Source organism: Bacillus rossius, chromosome 13 (assembly GCF_032445375.1).
Source record: "Bacillus rossius redtenbacheri isolate Brsri chromosome 13, Brsri_v3, whole genome shotgun sequence".
Classification (NCBI taxonomy): Eukaryota; Metazoa; Arthropoda; class Insecta; order Phasmatodea; family Bacillidae; genus Bacillus; species Bacillus rossius.
Genome location: NC_086340.1, coordinates 40,668,254 through 40,692,149, shown reverse-complemented (window position 1 = coordinate 40,692,149; position 23,896 = coordinate 40,668,254). Strand labels below are relative to the sequence as shown.

Sequence of the window (23,896 nt, the reverse complement as noted above, 5' to 3'; positions counted from 1 at the left end):
TTTTGGGCTCAATTTTTCGTAAGGTAATGAAAGAAAATTATTTTTTTGATGTGGGTTTCAGCTTGTTTACACCTTTTAATTTACGATTCTATATTCCGTGGTAATTGTTTTTTTTTGTTTATGTTTTGTTCGCTTTTTTTTATGTGTGAAATATTTATTTTATGATTGCGTTGTATAAGGTTCTGTTAAAAACAATTTTTTTAATGTTAATTAATCATTATTTTTTATTTTTTTCTCGGTGTCTAATTTTTTAATGATTTTATTATCTTTTTCAATTGTTTCAGTTTGTTTATATTCACTTTATTAGTATTATTGGCTATGCACTCTATAGGAAACCGCCCTTTCTCCAACCCGTTCTTCCGGCGTGTATTTCTCTTCCAGTTCCTTTCTTGCTGCGATGGCGATGACACGCGTTTTAGGTAAGTAAGGGAATATATGAAACAAATCTGAGTAATATTACGTTAATATGGTTCATCCAGAGCTCTCCTTGTTTTAATTGTGGTATGCGCGCTTTCGGATTTAATAATCAGTAAGTCGTTTTATTTAATTATTTGAACTTTAATATTTGCGTTAATTTATTTTTGTATGATGAATTTCGCCGGGCACAGTATGGTTGTCTCCTCGGTGATATTGTAAACTACCTATCTTGTAAAGTTAAACTACCTAGTTTGATGAAGTTCTAGATTTTATCTGTTTTAGAAGTTTGCATTATTTTTTCGGTTAGTGATTTTTTTTCCCACGTGTTCACAGCACGCCTTGTTTTATGTGTTGACAGGAGGAAGTCACTTTACATAAAGTTGAATTTATTTCTTGGTGAAATAAAATATTTCATCTTTTTAAATGAAATGAATTTCGAATATCCCTGAATGTGACACATCCCTAGACGTTAGGGTAGACACGGGCGTTTGTTTAATCATAATGTAAATTCGAGCATGGTTTTTCAAGTCCTCGTGGGAACGAAGCTTTGCGGTCGTTTTGCCACCCAGAAAAAAAGGAAGCATGGATTTAATGAAAAGCAGCGTTGGAATGAAGTTAATCGAATTTTTCAGCTTTAGCGGAAATTGATAAAATTCCGAAAATACTTTATTGAAATAGACGTGCCTGTTTTTCCCCCGAATATTTACTATTTGTTTTTAGAAATCACCGGTTATAGCTTAACGTGCATTGACGCAGCCATCGACATTCTTTTATCGTATTATAATTTTATAAACTAAAATTATCTGTATAATTTATTTAATCTCTTCTGTATCATTAATCAATTGTTTATTTAGTCCGTGTCTATTTTGTTTTGTCCGTTTTGTTTTAAGTTTTATATCCCTATGCACACTAGTAACCCTTTTGTGCATGTCACAACTTAATAAATTATACATGGTTCCTCCATATTTTTTTTACATTCTAAGAATGATCATTTAATTTATGGTAGCTCCATTAAAACTTCTTTTAAAAATTGTTTAAGTTGGTTAGTTTTGTATAGCTACACAAAATATGAAATTGGAAGAAAGTACTTCAATTTTTAGCTCTTTTGAAATTGACTTTAATCAAGAAAGGATTGTGATCCTGTGGTTTATAATGCTTGTTGATGTATTGTAGTCCCTAAATATCCTGGACATAAAAAAATGTTATAAGACCTGTCATTTGTTTGCATTCTGATATTTTTGTTTGGCCACTATTTTTATAGTAACTAAATTATTTACCACGATCATTATACACAGGATCATCATGATAGTGGATTAACCTTGCATACATGGTACGAAACAATTACTGACAATATTTGTAATGTATAAATCCAGCCTAAATGTTAAAATAGATTTACTTAACTATGTATAAATGCCCTCTGAGGCCCATTTTATGACATGGAAACCGATCTCACGTATCAGTTTTACAATTGGCATGCAGATGTAGTTGGACCTGTACCGATTAACACTGCATTTGTCAGTTCTATTATACATGAATATTTATTTTCTATTTTTTATACAGTTTTAGTTACTATGTAAATTTGGCTTCAGTTATAATCTTGAGGCATAATTTTTTTTTTAATTAAAGGAATATTTTGTTAACTTTACATGCAATTTCATTGGTAGCCATTTGTGAATTTTCCGTGTATTATGGAAGCAGTAAATGCAATAGTGAATTGTTCCGAAGGTTTGTCTCCATTTTCGTGATTGTTTTCTGTGCAATTGTAGAACAGACCTAAAAGAATTCAAATGCATGTCTGGAAACAAAAATTTATTGTTTTAGGGAAAGGTTTGATATTATTTATGAAGGAATTTTATCTTTCATTCAGTTAGTAAACGGGATATCTGATAATTATGTTGCAACTGTGAACTTATGGGGTTTAATCTATATTGTATGGACCTAAATGATGAACCTTTACATGCATCACCAGCTGAGTTGTTTTGAAGATATATTATCACCGAACTTCTGAAGGTCCTCTCTATCTGTATCAGCAGTTCACAAGTATGCAGAGTTAGTTGCATTACAGCTAGGGTGTTTGTTGATGGCAGGTTGGCAGCTGTGGAGCTATGAGATGGCATTGCTGTATCAAGATGGCAGCAACAGAACACTTCATTCGGTGCTTACTAAAGGTTTGTAATGTTTCAGGCATCGTAACGACAAATTCACATTTTGCGACATGCTCGTGACTTTGAAAGAGCTACAGTAGAATCTCAGTACTAAGTACTTACAGGGACGGTAAATATGTAGAGTAGCTGTATTTGCGGGGGGGGAAATTCTAAAAAAAAATCTTTAAATACTTTTATTCTATGCTCTTTCACTTCCTCTTTTCAAATCAACCGGTGGAGATGAGAAATTCCAAATACTTTAGGAGATATCGAATTTTTTAATTTTGCAATACAACACCAGTACAACCATTCGACCACCATTTTTGTTATTTTGCCGTGTGTTCGTGAATGCGTAATAAATAAAATCATGGTTGCTACAGGACTAGAAAACCGGGAAATGTCAGGGAAATTAAAATGGTCAGGGAATTCCAGGAAATGTCAGGGAAAATTCTACGAATTCTGGAAATTTTAAAGTTGCTTATAATTCAAACAAAGCTTTGTTTTGATGCGCTCGTACCGCTACCGAACGACTCCGCTAAAAGGCTGCTGCTTAAGGCACACGGCAACTGCAACTATTTTTTTACTTGGTCTACGTTTGTCCGTGGCAATTGGCTGTTACAACCACCCACCATAACTTCTGACCAATCCAGGCACTCGTTTGTTCACTAGCGAAACCGCCTTCATTTGTTCGTGTTTTGAACCTTTTTAATTTGCCCTTGAGACTTTTTGTTTTGTTCCGTTCCATGCAAGAACTACCGAACGGGCATGGCGTCGTTTATCTTTTGAAGGCTATTTTCATGTGGAATAAGGTGACTTCTAAGCTTATTACGTGAATTTAAAGGCGTTGTTTCAGGTGAAGTTAGTTTTTAATGCGATCATAAGAAAATAAAGTGCATTTTGATAAAGCAATACCAATTCTCATTTTGAATTGAAAACTACCAAGCTGATACGAAAACACGTGGCTTTTGTGTGCGGTTATGTTTTTGTATTTTTTCTAACTTTTTTTTTAATTACTTTTTTTTCAACCATTATAAACTGTGAGTTCTGTTGCGTGACACTTACATTGTGTATAAAAAATATGCATAACTGAACATGTTTTTCCCCAGAATCGTTAGTTAACATTGTAAGAATGTAAGAGTATTGCATGTTGTAATGCTGCTATTGTAATTCTCTAAGTAGGCCCGTTATATTTCTAGGTGTGAATTTGTAATAGTTTTTGTATTTGTGTAGTAATATTTTTTTAAGAATTCTTAAACAATTTTTTAACCTAACTTTAAAATATTATGTACTTTTTTTTTAGCTTAAGAGATGTCGAAGAAAATTACTTTTAAGGAGAATTTTTCCCAAGGAGACAGTTTCAGCATATCAAACGCTCTGCTAAAAACATAAATTCAGCGTACTGCACTTTGTGCTACAAAAATATTCAACTCAGCAATATGGGCCGAAGAGCTATCACCAGCCATGTTGAAGGAAAAAAACATTTGCAATTCTGCCGTCAAAATAACACAATAAAAAACCTTATTTTACCTCACGTTGAAATTTTTATATTACATTTCATCATATGCACGTTAATATTTATGGTATGTACTTCATAAGAAAGTCAGGGAATTTTTCTCGAAACTGATGACATTAAAAATAATGTGAATTAATTTTAATGTTTGTTTAGTTTTAAAGTATTTATAATGTAGCTGACCTGACCTAACAAACCGGGACAAAGGATGAACAGTAGGAACTCACATAATTTTTTTTACTTATTACTTGCGCAACAATATCCAAACAACAAAAATAAAACATTAAAATTTGAAATGTTAAAAACTCACCTAAGTTAAGAGGCGGGTACAATTCCTTTGCCATTAGTAGAAAATGATGTAGTCGTTCACCTACGTCGCGGAAAAAAAATCATACTCGTAAACAAGAAACAATGGTGGCCGCATGAATGCACAGGTATTGAGATGAAAATTTAAATTTCGATATCTCCTAAAGTATTTGGAATTTCTTATCTCCGCCGGGTTTAATGAAAAGAGGAAAGAGCATAGAAGAAAAGTATTTTCGGAATTTTTAAATTATTTTTAACAAATATTGCCCAACTGTGAGTTAGAAAATTCTATATCTCCTAAAGTATTTGGAATTTCTTATCTCCACCTGTTTTGAAAAGAGGAATTGAAAGAGCATAGAATAAAAGTATTTTAGCATATTTTTTTCCCCCGCAAATACTGCTGCTCTATATATTTACCGCAGGGACCTCAAGTTTTTGTACTTGGTACTGAAAGTACTTAGTACTGAAACATACATATCATCTTTGGGAAGGCCGGTAACCCCTAGGCAAGACGTGATGGACGTACCTACCGAGAGTGTTACAAATTCAAGGCAAAGCCATCTCTTGGCGAAGTTCTGAACTGGGCCTACTGGCGGACGCACCCAATGTCCTCACAGGAGGATAACGTCTGCGCCAGCCTCTCCCCTAGGTGGCAGGGACCCTACCCAATCGCGGGGAGATGCGGCAAGCTCTTGACCTAGAAATGAATCCTCAAAAGACCAGATATTATAAGATAGATTATTTTTAGGCCAACATCTGACTTCAGTTTAAACATTGTTGTGTATGTATAACTTAAGTTAGTTATTTTTTAAAAAAAAATCTGTTATTTCAGTTTGTTTTTGAGCTTGAATTGTGCTCTGTTGAACAAAAAGTTATCTCGTAGAAAGGTTTCCTGATCCCTTCTGGAACCTTTTCGTGTTTAGAGATAAATTTGTTCAGTTTTTCTAAGCTCTGATAGCTTCTGTAGCTGTCACAGCCGGCTTCTCAGTCAGAATCATCTGATTCAACTTTTGATGACTGTGATTGAATGACTTCACTAATGTCACTGTCAGTCAACACTGGTGTTCGTTTCATTATCCACAGACACAGTCTGTGAATGAAACAGCATCACACTGCATGGAGGTTGACACTTCTTGCCATACTTCAGGGTCAATGTCATTGCTTTAGCATGTTTGTGCTGTAGTAATGGCTTGCATCCTGGTCTGATGAAGTTGCAGTGAGCTCATCAGTGTTACAGTTCACAATGCCAGACTTTCTCCAGCAGTTGGCAATAGTTTCTGGCTGAACATTGCACCATCAACCAATAATCATCTCTATTGCCTGACGAACATTGAAGTTGGTGGGCACTTTCAACCTAATGTTGATGAGCAACCTCTCAACAAGATGTTTTCGAAAATGTACTTTGGCATTCTGAATAATGCCTTGGTCAAGGGGCTGTAACTGAGATGTGCAGTTTGGTGGCAGAAACATGTTTGATGTTTTCCAGTTGAAGATCAACAGTGTGTGCTGCACAGTTGTCTACTAACAAAAGAATGTTTCCTCCCTCTTCATGCCCTTATCGGTTTTCATGAGCCAGTTTGAGAACAGTTCTTGTCATCCATGCACGGGTGTTGCTTGCATAATCAGCAGGAAGACAAGAAACGCCTGGGAGACTTGTGTTTAAAAATAATTAATGGCCTCAATTTTTTTGTTCCTTTGGCATTGCAACAAAACAACACAGACAACCTTTACTTTGCTTTTTTCCCTCCAGTGCATTTTTTACCTCTATATGCCATTGTCTTGTTCGGCAAAAGCTTGTAAAAAATGCAGTTTCATCAGCATTGAAAATATTGTCTACCGAGTATGATTTAAAAATACTCTCCAACTTTTCTTCTTTCCACTGGTTTGCTGCCTCTGAGTGCATCTTTGTCCTCCCCACAAACAACCTTCCATGATATACCATGTCGTTCCCGGAACCGGTGTAACCACCCCGAACTGACTTGGAAGTCTTGAATGTTCATATGCAATGCAAACTGTTTTTGCCTTAGCTTGCAACATTGGGCCAGTTACTGAACTTCGTTTTGAGGATTTAGATGTTAGATAATACGTTGCATTGGTATTTGTGTATGTTTGTTCTACAACATTAATCATTTAGCTGGAAATTTATTTACCAGTTAAAGTAAATTTTAGTGTAGTAATGCCACGCGGTAAATATGTACAGTCGCGGTAGATGCCAAAATGCTAAAAATCCGAAAACCCTTTTATTCTGTGCTCTTTCACTTCCTCTTTTCAAATCAACCGGCGGAGATAAGAAATTCCAACTACTTTCGGAGATATTGAATTTTTTAATTTTCATCACAATACCTGCGTATTCATGCGGAAAAAAATGCTAACAATCCGAAAATACTGTTATTCTATGCTCTTTCACTTTCTCTTTTCAAATCAACCGGTGGAGATAAGAAATTCCAAATACTTTATGAGATATCGAATTTTTTAATTTAGCAATACAACGCCTGTTTAACCCTTGGAACGTCGCCATTTTTTATTTTGACGTGTGTTAGTGAATGCGTAATAAATAAAATGGTCGATTAGGTCAGGTCAGTTACATTATAAATACTTTCAAACTAAGCGAACATTAAAAATAATGTGAATTTAATTTAATGGTTCTTAAGTTTTAAATTATTTATAATGTAACTGACCTGACCTAACAAAACCCGGACAAATGATGAACATTAACAACTCACGTAATTTTTTTTTACTTATTACTTGCGCAACAATATCCAAATAAAAAAATAATAATACTCAAAATTAGAAACGTTAAAAACTCACCTAAGTTGGAGGCGGGTACATTTCCTTTGTCACTATAAGGAAATGATGTAGTCGTTCACGGCAGAAATTGACCGATTAATTAAACATCGTATTGAACAATAAATGAATAAATAATTACGTATTGGTTCATTTGAACACTGACCAATCACTGAATAAATAATCACATATTGGTTCATTTGAATACTGGCCAATCACGGAACAGTCACGTGACAAAATTGTCCAATAAGAAACATGATACTCGTAAACAAGAAACCTTATTATCTATGACAAGAAACAATGGTGATCGCCGCATACTACGCAGGTATTGTGATGAAAATTAAATTTGATATCTCCTAAAGTATTTGGAATTTCTTACCTCCGCCGGTTGATTTGAAAAGAGGAAGTGCAAGAGCACAGAATAAAAGTATTTTTAGCATTTTTTTTTTTGACATCTACCACGACTCTACATATGATGAAATTTAAAAATTTGATATCTCCTAAAGTATTTGGAATTTCGTACCTCTGCCGGTTGATTTTAAAAGAGGAAGTGAAAGGGCACAGAATAAAGGTATTTTCAGATTTTTAGCATTTTTTTTTGGCATCTACCGCGACTGTACATATTTACCTACAATTTTCGGTGGGGACTTAAAAAAAAATATGTTAAAGTGAAATATACGTTGTAATGAGGTACATTGTACCGGTATTCTTCTGTATTGTCTAAGTTTGTGAAGCTTGCAGCTATCAAGAATGTAGATGCTCTTGAAGTTTAGATATCATGCTGTTGAAAATCATAAGCATGACTGATATGGTGATTGGTTTCCAGACTTTAGAAACTAAGTGAACTAAAAGCATCTGACAAAAAAGTTTTTGTGAATCTTTGAAAAAATATATTTTATCAGGTCATGTGACTACACTAGATGCAACATAACTCCGAGCCTGGGTGACAGTTAGAAAATAGTGTGTATGCGAGTCCCGACACTGGAGAAGGCAGACGTGGCGCGGCAGTGAGAGATAATGCGTAACTTGATAACAGGGGCTACACGCTACTGCACAGAGTGAAAACTTAGTCCTTCGGTGAAATCCGACGAATACGTTGGTACTTAACGTTTTCATTTACAGTTTGGATCTGAGGTTTGTATGCATGTAGTGTATCACTTTTGTTCAGAACCAGTGTTACATATGTAGTGCAGTACTTCAGTAAAGTACAACTTTATACATAAAATGCCTCCAGTATTGTCAAAAGTTAAGAGTAAAAAAACTGCACCCGTAGGCGCGGGAAATCGTCTATAACGTTCTGCAGTTTATGGAAAATGAAGCGCGATTGCAGGAACCCTCCATTTCACTAGAGAAAGCACAGCTGAGAACAGCTAATGCGACGGGTGTGTCTCGCACGACTGTACAAACAATATGAAAAATGGCTCACCGAACAATTAAAACAAAATATTCCACCAAACAGTGTTGTGATAGATAATGCTCCCTATCACAATGTAAAAATAAATAAAACGCCTACCTCCAGCTCGACAAAATTGGAAATGCAGCAGTGGTTAAGGAGAATATTTCCTTTACTAGCGACATGCTCAAACCAAACTTGTATAACCTCATAAAGAAGCACAAACCTTCGCAAGTGCAGTACTCGGCAGACAGACTATTGGTAAATAGTGGCCACACATTACTTCGTCTGCCCCCTTATCATCCGGATTTGAATCCGATAGAAAGCATATGGGCTAAAGTTAAAGGAGAAGTCGCTTCAAGAAATGTTACTTGCAATTTGGCAAATGTAAAACAACTTTGCGAGGAAATATTTAACCGAATGGGTCCAGAAGATTGGATGGATTTGCAATCACGTCGAGACAGTCGAGAACGAATACTGGGATAAGGATGTGCGTTTTGACATTGAAATTGATAAAGCGATTGTTCAGTTAGGTGATGCAAACAGTGACAGCAGTGACGTTTACACATCAGACTCTTCGGATGGAACAGTCAGTGGCGTTGAAGAACTGAGGTAGTGCTTAGAACGTCAGTGGTAAGTGGTCAATGTTTTCTGCTTTTCTCTACCTGCTGTGCAAGGTCGCCGTATCTACTTATACCCCCTCCTCCTCCACCCGACCCCCCACACGTGTTGCAGTCAACACTCCTCTTGTGTGACGTAGCTCAAGCTCGGAGTTATATTGCGCCTAGTGTACATTGTGAATAAGTTCCCTTTAAAGAATGTTTTCTGTAGTTGAGTACTTTCTGAATTTGTTTCCTGTAACGTTGCCAATGCAAGACTGAAACAAGGAGCATGGCAATGGATGAACTTCGCGTCAGTTCATTTTCCTTCAGCTAGAAGACCTTTCTTGTTAACACAGTGTGCCAGTATTGCTGAAAAATAGGTTACTGTCCGATCCACCCATTTGCCCCACGCCACATGATTGTGTGCGAGGCTTTTCCCGCGGTGGTACAATATAAGCCTCTGCTCTATGTTGTGCTGGCCCTTTTGTCAGCTCAATACGCTAGCTTAGGCACAGCAAGTTGGAATATTAAGTGTTAACAATTGTTTGGCTTTTGAGTTTTATTTAAAAAATTCTTATTGTGCCCATTAGTTGTGATGCTCAACGCTTTTTCTGAATGCTCCGTGCCTTTTATTAGATTTGTTCACAGCTTTGTTGTGCCTAGTCACTTATACCATATTTGAATGTGTTTTCTGGCAAACTTGTATGTGGGTTGAGGAATGTTACTTAAGATAATAAAAACTACTTTTTAAGGTGTGAAGGATTGTAAATTTGGTTTTAACATTAAGAAATAGTTTGTCAAACTTAATTTAAGAAATTGGTTATTACAGCGTTCATATGGTCCTGGAACTTTAACCATGTATTAAAAGGTCTTAGTCCTTAAATTTAATCCAGGCCTTGGAAAGTCCTTGAATTTTTGGGTAACATTATTACAGCTAGTTTCCTACCATTAAAATCCTAGCTTAGGAATATGAAACCATAATTTGTTTGTTATTTCTAGAATATAATTTAATGACGTGAACGGACGCTAACCAAGTGAATTTTCGTAAACAAATTTGGATTTGGGAATTTTTGTGTTACATTGGTACACAGGAGTAAATATATGTGGTATAGATTTTTGGAAGATGCAGAATAAATATGGTATTGTGTGGTAAATGTGGTACAAACAAAAGATAATAGATGCAGGATGGTGGTTTTGCTTTGAACTAATAGCTCACGTGTGGGTTACATGCTTCTGTTCGTGTGGCATTGTCTGAGTAATTGTAATGGGGAAAGTGTTATTTCTAGAAATGTTTTAATCTTGGTTCCGACTTAGTTTTTAGTTTATACTTTCTGCGAGTTGCAAAGCGATTGTTTTTGCCGGCTTTGTGATTTAATTTTTGATTCTGTTGCCATTGTGTACACATTCACTTATGCAAAGTCTTTAGTATTTATTATGTGATGTTTTTTATGTACATGTGTAAAAACTACAGATCTTTCGCACTTTCTCTTTTATTTCTCTCAGCGTGTTTGATGGTGCTTTTGGTGGGTTGATGTATGCAACTTGAGAGATGCAGTTAACATTTATCACAATGCCTGGGCACTGTACTTTTAACGATTTGTGGTTACGTAACCCTAACTTCAGTAAATGGCTACAAAAAGCGACGGACAGAAACAAAGCCAAGTGTGTTTTATTTAATAGAGTTTTTGATATCTGTAACATTGGTGTATGGCGTTTACAAGTCCTGTGGGTGGAAAGAAACATGTTGCTCTTGCAAGTGAAAAACTAAAACTTGGAATCTTGGCAGTAAACAACATTCACAAGATGGCCTATCTACAAGTTTAGCAGTCATGAATCAGATATTCAGTATTCACAACAAGATCAACAGGCTGGCCTGATTAGTTCTTTCATTACTGGCCAGGACACTTTTACAGCGGAAATTCTGTGGGCCCTTATTGTATGCAGTAAAGATTTTTATAAAAGTCCTGCGAGGATATTGGGCCCTTGTTCAGACAAATGTTTCCTGATAGCAGTGTTGCCAAAGACTTTTCATTGGGAGAAACAGTGTGCCTGTGTGTTGTTTTGGGATAGCACCATATTTTAGGTCCTTGCTCATGGAAAAAATTCAAAAGGAAGATTCATATGTTTTGCTTTTTGACGAGTGTGTTAACAAAAATATTCATCGGAAGCAATTGGATTACCATATTAGATATTGGGATACTGACAGTCGTCTGCTATATGAATTCAAGTTTCTTGGGACTTGCAACTGCAGAAGATATGTTTAGTTTAGTGGTGTGCGGGATCCCAAATTTCGGGAAAAGTTTCGGGAGGGCATTGCTTTTTTTCCTGCCGGGAGGGAATAATATTTTTCCTGGTATTTTTGGGAAATAAGTTATATTTGTGACAATGGCCTGTTTGGCCTACAATAAAAGGAAAAATAAAGATTACTTTACAGTTTAATATAGATAACACATTTCTTAATGAAATTATTTTTTAATCTCAACGTATATCCATGGGAAAACAAATTTTTGGAAAATGATACACCACGATCTTGTAAACTTACGTAACAGACTTAAATAAGCAGTCGGACTGAAACGCAACGCTGAACAAGACATTACTTTAATAGTTTGCCGCATTATTGGCAAATCCCGTGTATATTGCACATTTCGTAATTTTATATTTGTATTAATGTTTCTGTTTACTGGAATGAAATCATATTACGTCTAAAATTGTTTCATCAAAAAATCAAGACAAAAAACCGTGAGGTAAAAACATTCCAAAACTTATAAATATACCTACTGGCATCCTATACAGCTTATGATTTTTTTCCCCCAAATTTTCCCAATTTCCCAAGTGAAATTTGATTTTCCCTCGCGAAATTTTCCTGAGGCTAAATTTCCTTTCTCGCACACCCCTAGTTTAGTTCATATGAACAACTCGGTTATGAAATTTTTCTTCCTAGTATGCCTTTAATGCAGCTCTCCATGGATTTTCCAAATGGCAATTGGAAATTTTTCGACATGGTTTGTGGTCAACTGAAGAAAGACACAAATAAAGCAGTACAGTACACTCCCGATTGTCCGCGAAATTAAGTGGCAGGGCCACCGCGGATAATGTAAATCGCGGATGATCCGCAAAAGAAATGAAAATGGGAAACAAAAAAGGAATCATTAATTTCAACTTAAAAATCAAAACATTAAGTACAGTAAAAGTTACAATTAGCAGTAAAAAAATTTAAATGATCCCAAAATGTTAGTATTTTACTGAATAATTATCATACAATACATTTCAGTACTGTAAACTTAAAAGTGCTCAACCATACGACTAGAAACCAAGTGCGTGAGTTCCGTGAAGGCCTGTGGCGTTTTACTGTATACTGCACACAAAACACTCGTCAGTAAGTTCAAATTTGCTCACTTGTAATAAAATACAGATTAACATATGTGTTGTATTTTTCGTAGCATGCGCAGATAATAGTTTATTGTGGTTGCATTATTTTATGCCATTATATTACAACTACCAAACCACAATCATTATTGTGGGCGTGAAAATTAGTCTGTAATATATTGTCACGTGCACCTTCAGAGGGGGGGGGGCGAGAATCGTAGCTCTTTATATAGAAACAACTCGCTTGGCATCAACTAGTCTTAACTTCATAAAATACTTTACTGTACCTAGGATCATAGGTTCGTCATCCCGTACAGGATGTCTGGTGAGAGCTGAACTAAGGAGATTTTGCAAAATAACATAATACTTAATTAAAATTATTTTATTCTTAAAGTCAAATACTCAACATCATTTTAAAGAACATTTAAATAGCGGGATTACAATTTAAAACAATAATCTCTTTACTTCCTTAACGATTGAACGATCTTACAAGAGAGAGAATGAGAGAACTTCACTAAACACTTCCCTAGTCCTTCCGAATACCTCAAATCATAATTAATACTTAAAATTAAAACAAAGATAAGTCCATACTCACATTTTCCGAAAAGCCTTTCTTGATCGATTACTTTAAAAAAATAACGTAGGGGCCTCTCCTGCCCTTGAAATCCCGAACGAACATTACATTTTAAAAACTATGACGCGTGACCCCTGACGAGGGCCATAGCCTCCGCCCGAAAGCTTGACGACTACATTATGACCTAACTTAAATTAAACGACTCGTGGCCTCTGGCGTCGACCATAGCTTCCGCCCGAAAGCTTGAATTCCTACATCACGAACGAACTAACAACTCGTGACCACAGGTGAGACGCATAGCCTCCGCCTGAGTGAGCCTGAATTCCTACATCACGAACGAACTAACAACTCGTGACCACAGGTGAGACGCATAGCCTCCGCCTGAGTGAGCCCCGAGTCACCACTCACTTGCGCTTAAATTCGCGCGCCCTGCCGCGCCTACCATAACAAAAGCTCGTTATTGAAGTCAAATTTACTAAACAACTAACTAGAACATCTGGGAAGACTACCCCCCCTCTACCCCAATGTGCAGGCCACACCGCGCGGCTTGTTACGACAGCGCGCCCCAGTAACTGCGGCCCGTGGCTGCGCCAGCGCGCGGCCAAACAAACAAACAAAATTCTGCAAGCCCGCAGCGCGCCGCGCCGGCCCCGTGCCCCAATTACATGGTCACGCCACTTGCGCTGACGAGTGAACAGAGCAGCCAGCCCAGAGTCCCGTCAGTAAAGTCCCTAAATTTGATTTCAACAACCCTGCAAAATTTCAACCCGCGACATAACCCTCCCCTCACAGAGCTCGAGCCCCATCGAGCTACCTCAAAATTACAAATTGTCTTTTTCCATTAAACCATAACTATAAATTCCTCATTTCACAAAAATAATAATTTTCTTAGTTCCTTGCTGTCTGAACATACATCTAGATTCTGCATAAGATTTATTTTAAAACAACAAGTATTCATAAAATTAAATGTAAAACTTTTATCTGGTTTGTTCTCACAGGAACCTTCAGAGGCTCGAGTTCTCAATTCTAAAAAAATTGTTCTGTTAGTGAAGCTCTCTTTACAAATTAAATTACTGTTCTTAGTTTCTCAGTATTCGTTAAACAATGTGCAAATTCTTGATAATTATTATTATTTTTTTTTTTCGGTTTCCGTTTATTACCATACTTCTTTCGTTCTTCAAAAAAAATTAAGTGTCCTTACAGTGTTTCAATTAATTAAACTCTTATCTCGTGAAGGTTGGTGCAACTCCTCGAAGTCAGTGTTGTCGAGAAGAGTAGCTCCCTGGGCTGGCCATCAGCAAACACCACTCAACTCCAACAGCTACTGGACTGGCTTCCAGGGCAGCTCACAACTTCTCCCCACATCTGCTTCGGAGTTGTGCCATCCTCATCACGAACAGATTACAATTCTGAAACATCATCAACAGGCATTACCATCACGCCTGACAAATACAAAACTAACTACTAAACTGCAATCGATGGGCAAGGATGCAAACACACAAAAAAATAAAATTAATTAATTCAACTGCTAACATAAAGTATCCCACCCTTAGCATAATCTAATCAGGCAAATAATTTGATAGGAAAAACTTAAGGAAGGGAAACATGACCTCCAATGATTTTCCCTAACTCTTGAGTCTTGATCTTCTCTATACAGCAAATAGTCCCCACGAAGTAACTGGGTTGAAGGTCAGTTCACATGACCCACCCATAACCTCTTCTACTCTTCTTTTCTTCTGGGGGCAACCACAATGCCCACCAATCTCTCTCCATGGTGCCGAACCAGCTATCCCATGAGAGTAAACAACGTAGTCAATAGGAGCGCAGAGGGGAAACACCAATCTCTGGCTTGTCGAGTCATAAAACTGCTTTATCTTCTTCTTCTTCTGAGTAAAAATATCTGACTAACCTTGCTTCTATTCTTCCAAACAGTAAAAGTTCATCAGGTATCTTCATGAAAGAAACATTCTAACTAATAATTCTTCATTTTTCTTCTTCTTTATTTCTGTTAGTTGTAATAGAAGGCCATGTTAGGGAGGTTATAGGGAAAAAGAGTGGCCAATTCCCACCCCATCACCCACCTAGATCATGACTAATTAACTTTTAAACTTTCTATTTCAAACAAATTAAAAAAAAACATTTTTTTTATTCAAACTTTTAAACTATAATTACTTTTACTTCATAACCTCAAAAGCTAATCAATAATTCTAAATGAAATTGTGATTTACTGCATCCTTGTTCCATCCGATCTGTTTGTTTATAACCTTTCTTGTAAAGTATAAAATTTTCAAACATTACTAATTCAAAAAAAAATTAAATTCTGGTGTCCTTTGAGTTACAATTAACTTTACTATTTCTTAGCTTGAAATAATTTAAGTTTTCAGAACTATTTCATTGTCTAATTCACAACACTTAAAAATCAACTCAAAACAACAAATCATCAAAATCAATAAGATCATCTGACCTACCTATCAGTACTGTGAACTTGAACTGTTCGTACACATTTATAATAAGCTATTGTATTGAAATTCCAACCTAAATAAGGTTTTAAAAAAACTACTAATCCCTCTGTAAATTAAGAAAATTAACTTTAAAAATTAAACTTAAGGTATTAGTTCTTTTTGACAGCTACCACAACTCACTAGTTCCATTACATTACTATAACCTAAAAAGTTCTGTAAATAATGTTTATAACAAAAAAAACTCCAGTTACTGTCTTCCATAAAAAAATAAAACTTTACATGACCTTATTAATCTCCACTTGTAAGTCCATGGCTGCCAGCTTTCTCTTCTCTTGTATCTTCAGTCTTGGCTCTTGTTTCAGTGATCTTGTATCTTGTCTCTCGAACTCTTGTCATCTTGTAAACTGGACTGCTGCTCAGCTCATCTTAAGGAATCTGTAACAGTTTCAAAAATACATGTTAATTTAAATTACATAATTCCTGTTCTTTGGTCCTAAAAAAAAATTGTATTATTAGTACACATTACCCTGAAACAACATTATTATTCATTGTTTATTACTTAAAAAAAATGCTTTACCATAAAATCCTTTTTTTGTTCTTTTCATTAGGCCTATTTATTTTTGTTCTTCTTAATTAAATTCTGCTTCAAATGTTAATCTTAACTTAAGACCTACCATATATTTATTATTCATTACCTACATTATTTATGTTACCCTAAAATTCCCATAAGTTTCTAATACTTCCTATCAAAGACATTCTCTCTAAAAAAAAATTTACTTGTGACTCTTAACTTAACAAACTTAAAAAAAACTTTTACACTAGACTTAACTTATTATTCATTCTTAGTTACTAAATTTCTATATGTAAACTTTAGTACTTACAAACAAAAACTGCCTATTTCTCTCTACCTCTTAATCTCTTTCAATTATTACAATAATAATGTTACCTTGCATCTTTAAACTTTCTTCTTTTCAATTAAATTAGACATCTCATAACAATAAAAATTCTGCCTATACTCTTCTTATGGGTGTCCAACCCAACAACAAAATTTCAAATTCTCAAGTTTCCTTATATTTAAATTATGCAATACAAATAACCTCTGTGGTGCCTGTACCCTTTTAGGCCTACCACCTTCTCCTCTCACATCATGACAACTCTTATTCCTCGGGGTCTGTATTCACTGTTACAAATCAAATATCTCAAAAAAATTAAAAACAAATTTATTATTTTAAGAAAACAAAAATTTACATTGACTTTACTATGGAGCCTGGAACTCTTAATGTCTCACAGCAGCTAACATGACTAAATCCCATGGAACCCCAGGTTTACATAACCTGTGCCCAAAAATTTAAGCATACCAGGCTTTCTCTGCACTGGTTTTACAGCATCACACACTATTTAGGGCCCCTGATCTGCCATCAGTCCCAAGGAGTTTTCCCACAACCCCTCTCTACACAAGCGCCTACCGCATTCCTCTCAATTGGCTATCGGTTTTACGGCATTCTTTTGGGATCCGACCATCAAGTTAGGGCTAATCGAACACTAAACCTCCATACTTCCAAACTAATGTAAATCAATTAAATTTTCTCTGTAAATTCAAAAAATCAAAAAAAAATTATTCCAACATGCCAAAGAAACTTCCAAAAAAAATTCATAATCTTATCTTCAAACCATTAAAATAAAAATAAATAGATTACTCTGTTTTCTCCTTAATAACTGTAAACTGTCAACAAATATTATGTCGTAAATTTAACTATGCTTACTGACTCTAAATCATAAAATCTCATTCGTCCTAATTAATAAACAACCAATTTCCTTGAAATCTCACTGTATCTCTCATACTCAAACTCCACTGGCTGAATATCTCAATAAATTCAAAAACAATTATCTAAACTCTTAAAGAAACTCCTCCCCAATTATTCAAATTACTTCACCTTATTTTATTTCATTACTTAAAACACCTTACTCAAAAAAAATTAATTAATTATCTAGCTATCTTCCATTATTATTTATTTACCGAACAAAACTTTCTCCTAAATTAATTTAGTAAAATTCAATTTCACATTAGGCAAGTACACTAACTCTCTACAGCAATGTTTCTCATTTCCCTCCTTCCTAACTGAATCCAATCTTACTTAACCTCCAGGGAATTTACCTCACAAAATAACCAAAAATTTCACTGTAGTGCCTATCTGCTATAGGCCCACTACACAGGGGGCTCTAACCCCACCAACAAACTTCATTGAAATGGTACCCTATCCCATACAGGATAGCCACTTCGGTACTACCATGGGGAACTCCTGCCCCAAACTACTCACAACTCTCAGGATTCTCCTGACCCTTAATTCCGTAGTCAGCCCATCTCCTATGGTCTGCGCTACAATTCCCTTTCTTCCCAGGGACACAACACCTCACCTTAGGGTCCCTCGCCCTAATGAAAACATTAATTTTGTCTCTCTGTTCTTTTGGAGTAAATTCCCTCTACACACAAAATCTAGCCTTCCCAGTTTTCTCAATGCTTATCGATTTTATAGTGTACCTCCTTAATAATGTTTACAAATCCCAAAAAAATATTTTTAAAACCGAGGTAGAATTTAACTAACAAAAACATAAACAACTTACAACGAAACACTTCTAGCCTATACATCATACACTTCTTAAATTAAATTACTTACATACTGAAAGTTCCTCTTCTCCTAAAACACACTTAAATTTAAATTTATTTAACCAATAGTCTATTTTCTTATCGCTAAGTTACCGTACAGCTGATCAAAACAAGGTCACGGCCTGTCCACGTCTCCGTATGAGCCCGTGACGTCACCGAATTCCATCAGGTGCGCCAACCCTCGCTTGCGGTTCCTCCGTTCTCCGCTAGGTCTCAGCACCTCCCCGTCACGTGTTCACTCTGCCACGTCCACTGACGTGTCGTTCTGAAACAACTCTCAACATTTTTCTAATTAAAACAAAACATCACTATAAATTCTATAACTCTCTTTTACATAAACTCTCGTTTTCTCTTTAATTCCTTTCTAACGTTTATCCTTCCCTCGACTGATTTAATTCGTACGTCTCGTCTCCTACGCGCACGAAAACAAAACAAACTTCTCTTGAAAATAATTCCTATTTACGACAAAAAACTTTATTTTAAATTATAATTCTCTTAACCTACAATCTTAAAATGAACTTCAATTAAATTAAACCACTTGCATTATCTCTAATAAGCATTTAACTTATAACGTATTCTCCTCACGTAATAATCCCCGATATAAATCTACAATAAATTCAACGACTTAAAACAACTTATCACTATAAACTTTATCCTTACAAGTATCCTCAAATAAACATCTGTTACGTCAAAAAAAAAATCTCAAAGACTTCCTCCACTATAGACTAAAATTCCGTAATCCTCTACTCAAGTAAACTCTTAATAACCTGCTATCAGAAGCTGAAACTAACTTAATAATAAACATAAAAATCTACCTCTCTCTCTCTCCAGAAATAGAACCTATCCGGCGAACTCTACCATTTCTGTCACGTGCACCTTCAGAGGGGGGGGGGGCGAGAATCGTAGCTCTTTATATAGAAACAACTCGCTTGGCATCAACTAGTCTTAACTTCATAAAATACTTTACTGTACCTAGGATCATAGGTTCGTCATCCCGTACAGGATGTCTGGTGAGAGCTGAACTAAGGAGATTTTGCAAAATAACATAATACTTAATTAAAATTATTTTATTCTTAAAGTCAAATACTCAACATCATTTTAAAGAACATTTAAATAGCGGGATTACAATTTAAAACAATAATCTCTTTACTTCCTTAACGATTGAACGATCTTACAAGAGAGAGAATGAGAGAACTTCACTAAACACTTCCCTAGTCCTTCCGAATACCTCAAATCATAATTAATACTTAAAATTAAAACAAAGATAAGTCCATACTCACATTTTCCGAAAAGCCTTTCTTGATCGATTACTTTAAAAAAATAACGTAGGGGCCTCTCCTGCCCTTGAAATCCCGAACGAACATTACATTTTAAAAACTATGACGCGTGACCCCTGACGAGGGCCATAGCCTCCGCCCGAAAGCTTGACGACTACATTATGACCTAACTTAAATTAAACGACTCGTGGCCTCTGGCGTCGACCATAGCTTCCGCCCGAAAGCTTGAATTCCTACATCACGAACGAACTAACAACTCGTGACCACAGGTGAGACGCATAGCCTCCGCCTGAGTGAGCCTGAATTCCTACATCACGAACGAACTAACAACTCGTGACCACAGGTGAGACGCATAGCCTCCGCCTGAGTGAGCCCCGAGTCACCACTCACTTGCGCTTAAATTCGCGCGCCCTGCCGCGCCTACCATAACAAAAGCTCGTTATTGAAGTCAAATTTACTAAACAACTAACTAGAACATCTGGGAAGACTACCCCCCCTCTACCCCAATGTGCAGGCCACACCGCGCGGCTTGTTACGACAGCGCGCCCCAGTAACTGCGGCCCGTGGCTGCGCCAGCGCGCGGCCAAACAAACAAACAAAATTCTGCAAGCCCGCAGCGCGCCGCGCCGGCCCCGTGCCCCAATTACATGGTCACGCCACTTGCGCTGACGAGTGAACAGAGCAGCCAGCCCAGAGTCCCGTCAGTAAAGTCCCTAAATTTGATTTCAACAACCCTGCAAAATTTCAACCCGCGACAATATTGCCGCAAAGAAATGTAAGTATTTATGTTTTGTGCCACTTGCGGGTTAGAAATACGTTTACAAAATTTACAGCACTAATGATTTCCATATCGTGTTCAGGTTGTGCGTTATATTATGCATGCAATTAAAAAGAAATTGGGTTAGGTTACTGGAGTGTGTGTATGAGAACATTCTTGAGGCCCGAGATGACATGAGTAGATACTGGAAAAATTCGCGGTTTCAATGACCTCTAGGATAGACTCCATGATCCTCTATGTATGCTTGTGATTTGATACTTTTTTTGTTGAAGGTTTTTCACTGGCTGAAGAGTCTTTCAGGTAAACGGCGGTCCGATTACTGACTCATAATGAAGGTGAACGAGTTTGGAGTCTAGCCTACCACGAAATTAATCCGCAAATTTTTCCGGTCTCTAATAATAAACAGTGTAAACCATGATTTGAAGCCATGTTATAGTTTCTCAACTATAAATAACTATATTCTAGGCTTAACTCTGATACTTTATTATTTATCTTTTTTTTTTTGAACAAACAAAAATATTACAAATGGTTAAACCGATTTTAATTGCTTCAGATTAAAAATCTTCTGCTATTATCTAATGTAGACGTTGAAAATTGTTATTGAGATAAACGCGTAAATTAAAAAAATCTGACCATTGACAATTATTGTAGCTTACAAAATTGTAGCTGACACTTGTTATTTTTTTACAAATATTTATTTCGAAGCTCGCGTGTTAGATAGGTTACATTTAAACAATGAGTAATAATTCTTTTAGAAAGATGTAATCCATATTTCTTCCTGAAATGAGTTTGACTAAAAAATACAGAAGTGAACTAGAATCATTAACAAATTTATACTGCTATTATACAAAAGTACAGTAGAACCCCGATTTAACGAAGTGCTATGGTTACCAAAAATGTTTACTCTAAATCGATGTTTCGTTAAATCCGATTTACAGATTTTTAATGACCCCCGCACTCATAATCGCGTCCCTACGTTTCCATATCATAGACAGGGTCGACGCTGATATCTTGTGCTGCCGTGCTATCTCAGACTTCGTCAAATTTCCATCGTCAACGTTTTTGATCTCGCTCGTACGGCCCCCGGTTCGTACGTACACCTCGGTCGTACACACAGATTTTCAGAAACCGTGAAAAATGAGGCATAATATAAAAAAAGTTTAAAAATATGTAAAGTGTAAGAAATACGTTAAAGTTTATTAAAATACAGTAGCAGCCTGCAGCGTTTATAAAAAATATGAGCTACACACACATTGCGTCACAGTAAAAAATTAAAAAAAAAAATTACTGTCAATAGCGCGCCGTGCACGGTGAAAGGTCATTGTACTCGGTCAGCTGCTGTTACGGCGCGGCGTAGCCGCCGGCTGACTCTTTGTTCGCTGAGCTACGCAGCACTTATAAAAAACGTATTCCTAAAGTGAACACCGCGCACAAAGCTCTTACTGAGATTTATAGAGCTGTAGCAAACCGTATGTATTCGGTACTGAGTAACGGGTGTGCCATCTAGTAACGAAACGTTACACAAGGCTGCATCTCGTTACTCGCATTTTTCGTATGTTTTACGCATGCGCGCGCATATTCGATGAATTTGCGTTTCAATGAACAATGTTTGTTTATTAAGTAACGTATAATTTGGAAATTCGTCATCAAAGTTTTTTACTGTTTATTAAAGGTATTGTGAGTGTAGACAAAGTTTGAGATTCGAACAGAAACAACGTAAGAAAGTATTATTTACAAATTAGAAATGTGTATGTTTTTGTTTTTTATTATCGTGTATTTTCGCGTATTTTTGTTCTTATCTTAAAAGAGATATTATAAAAAAAGCCGCTCTAATGAGATTTAATTGTTTCTTGGTTAACAAAAACTGTTAATTATCAAATATTGTTAATTGTTTATATTCTATTTATTATTATTTACGCGACATCATACTGTAAGCGTACGCAATACGTCTCGATTCGTTGCTGCAACATAACATTGCATGTTATGCGGTATCAGAAGTAACGAGTAATGTAATGTGATACGATAGTAACGAGTACTAATTGTTATAGTAACGAATACATACGGGTATGCTTTTTTTCGTTACTTTTACACCTCTATAGAATAATGATAATGGCGTATTGATGTGACGTGGTCACAAGTTGTAAAAACCTGGAGGATGGGAAAGGGAATATTTGGAAACGTGTTTTTATTGGCTAGCACTGTTACTATGCGGGCGTGTTTGGAAGATAACGTGGTGAGTCAAGCCAGGCATAGAAGAGGGGGAGGGGGATGCGGACAAAGAAACCCTTCATGACGTCATGTGTCGCGGACAGTCTATCTATCCAGGCGCGTGCAATGGCACGCACCTACGCAATTCAGTTATAGCGCCCGGAGTTTTTAAGCAATTTGAACAATTTTTTTTTATTTTTTCGTGTTTGGACAGATGATGCAAAGTCACACATTAATATATAGTACCTCCATTCTATTACTGACACCACAAAGTGTATTTCTTAATAATATTCCATTACAATTTACTTACAATTTTTTGGAAATATATATTATTTTAATAAATTGGTGTTTTTTGATGGTTCCTGAAAACCTTTACGTTAAATTGCTGTTTTCGTTAAATCCGTGTTCGCAAAATCGGGGTTCTACTGGGTTCAGTAAATGAATAAGTTCCCTTTAAAGAATGTTTTCTGAAGTTGAGTACTTTCTGAATTTGTTTCCTGTAACGTTGCCAATGCAAGACTGAAACAAGGAGCATGGCAATGGATGAACTTCGCGTCAGTTCATTTTCCTTCAGCTAGAAGACCTTTCTTGTTAACACAGTGTGCCAGTATTGCTGAAAAATAGGTTACTGTCCGATCCACCCATTTGCCCCACGCCACATGATTGTGTGCGAGGCTTTTCCCGCGGTGGTACAATATAAGCCTCTGCTCTATGTTGTGCTGGCCCTTTTGTCAGCTCAATACGCTAGCTTAGGCACAGCAAGTTGGAATATTAAGTGTTAACAATTGTTTGGCTTTTGAGTTTTATTTAAAAAATTCTTATTGTGCCCATTAGTTGTGATGCTCAATGCTTTTTCTGAATGCTCTGTGCCTTTTATTAGATTTGTTCACAGCTTTGTTGTGCCTAGTGACTTATACCATATTTGAATGTGTTTTCTGGCAAACTTGTATGTATGTTGCCAAATTTTTGTAGGTTGTGTCTGAAATTACCTGAAATACATAATTATACGTAACTAGCCAACCCGGCGAACTCCGTTTCGCCACCAGATAGCTTCGTTTTATGTAACATTTCGTTTGGTGATTAAAAGATGAAGAGAAAAAAAATTTGTTTTATATTTGAAAAGGAAAAATTTTATTTTATTTCACACCTTAAATAGTAGTTTTTATTATCTTAAGTGACATTCCTCAACAGTAATGAATTCATTTTGATAACAAAAATGAAGTGTTTTTTAGTTGAACTACTCTAAGTAAATGAAAGTTAAAACCAAATTTACAACATTATTTGAATTTACTATAAATGTAAGCTATAAAATCAATTTTTCTTCATGTCTGTAGTAATAAAACAGGATGAGTTGTTTTTTATTTGGTTTACGGTTATTGCCGTATTTAGTAAGTATGTTATGCAGGCCTG

The 23,896-nt window shown here is 36.1% G+C and overlaps 1 long non-coding RNA gene across 1 annotated transcript in view; it reads left to right on the top strand.

The window, feature by feature from the left end:
• The first annotated feature begins 335 nt into the window (after positions 1-335).
• Positions 336-23,896, top strand: part of LOC134538469 (uncharacterized) — a 37,108-nt gene continuing 13,547 nt past the window's right edge. The window contains exons 1-2 of the long non-coding RNA XR_010076149.1: positions 336-419; positions 2,505-2,585. This is a non-coding gene — a long non-coding RNA (uncharacterized LOC134538469). The remainder of the gene's footprint in view (positions 420-2,504; positions 2,586-23,896) is intronic.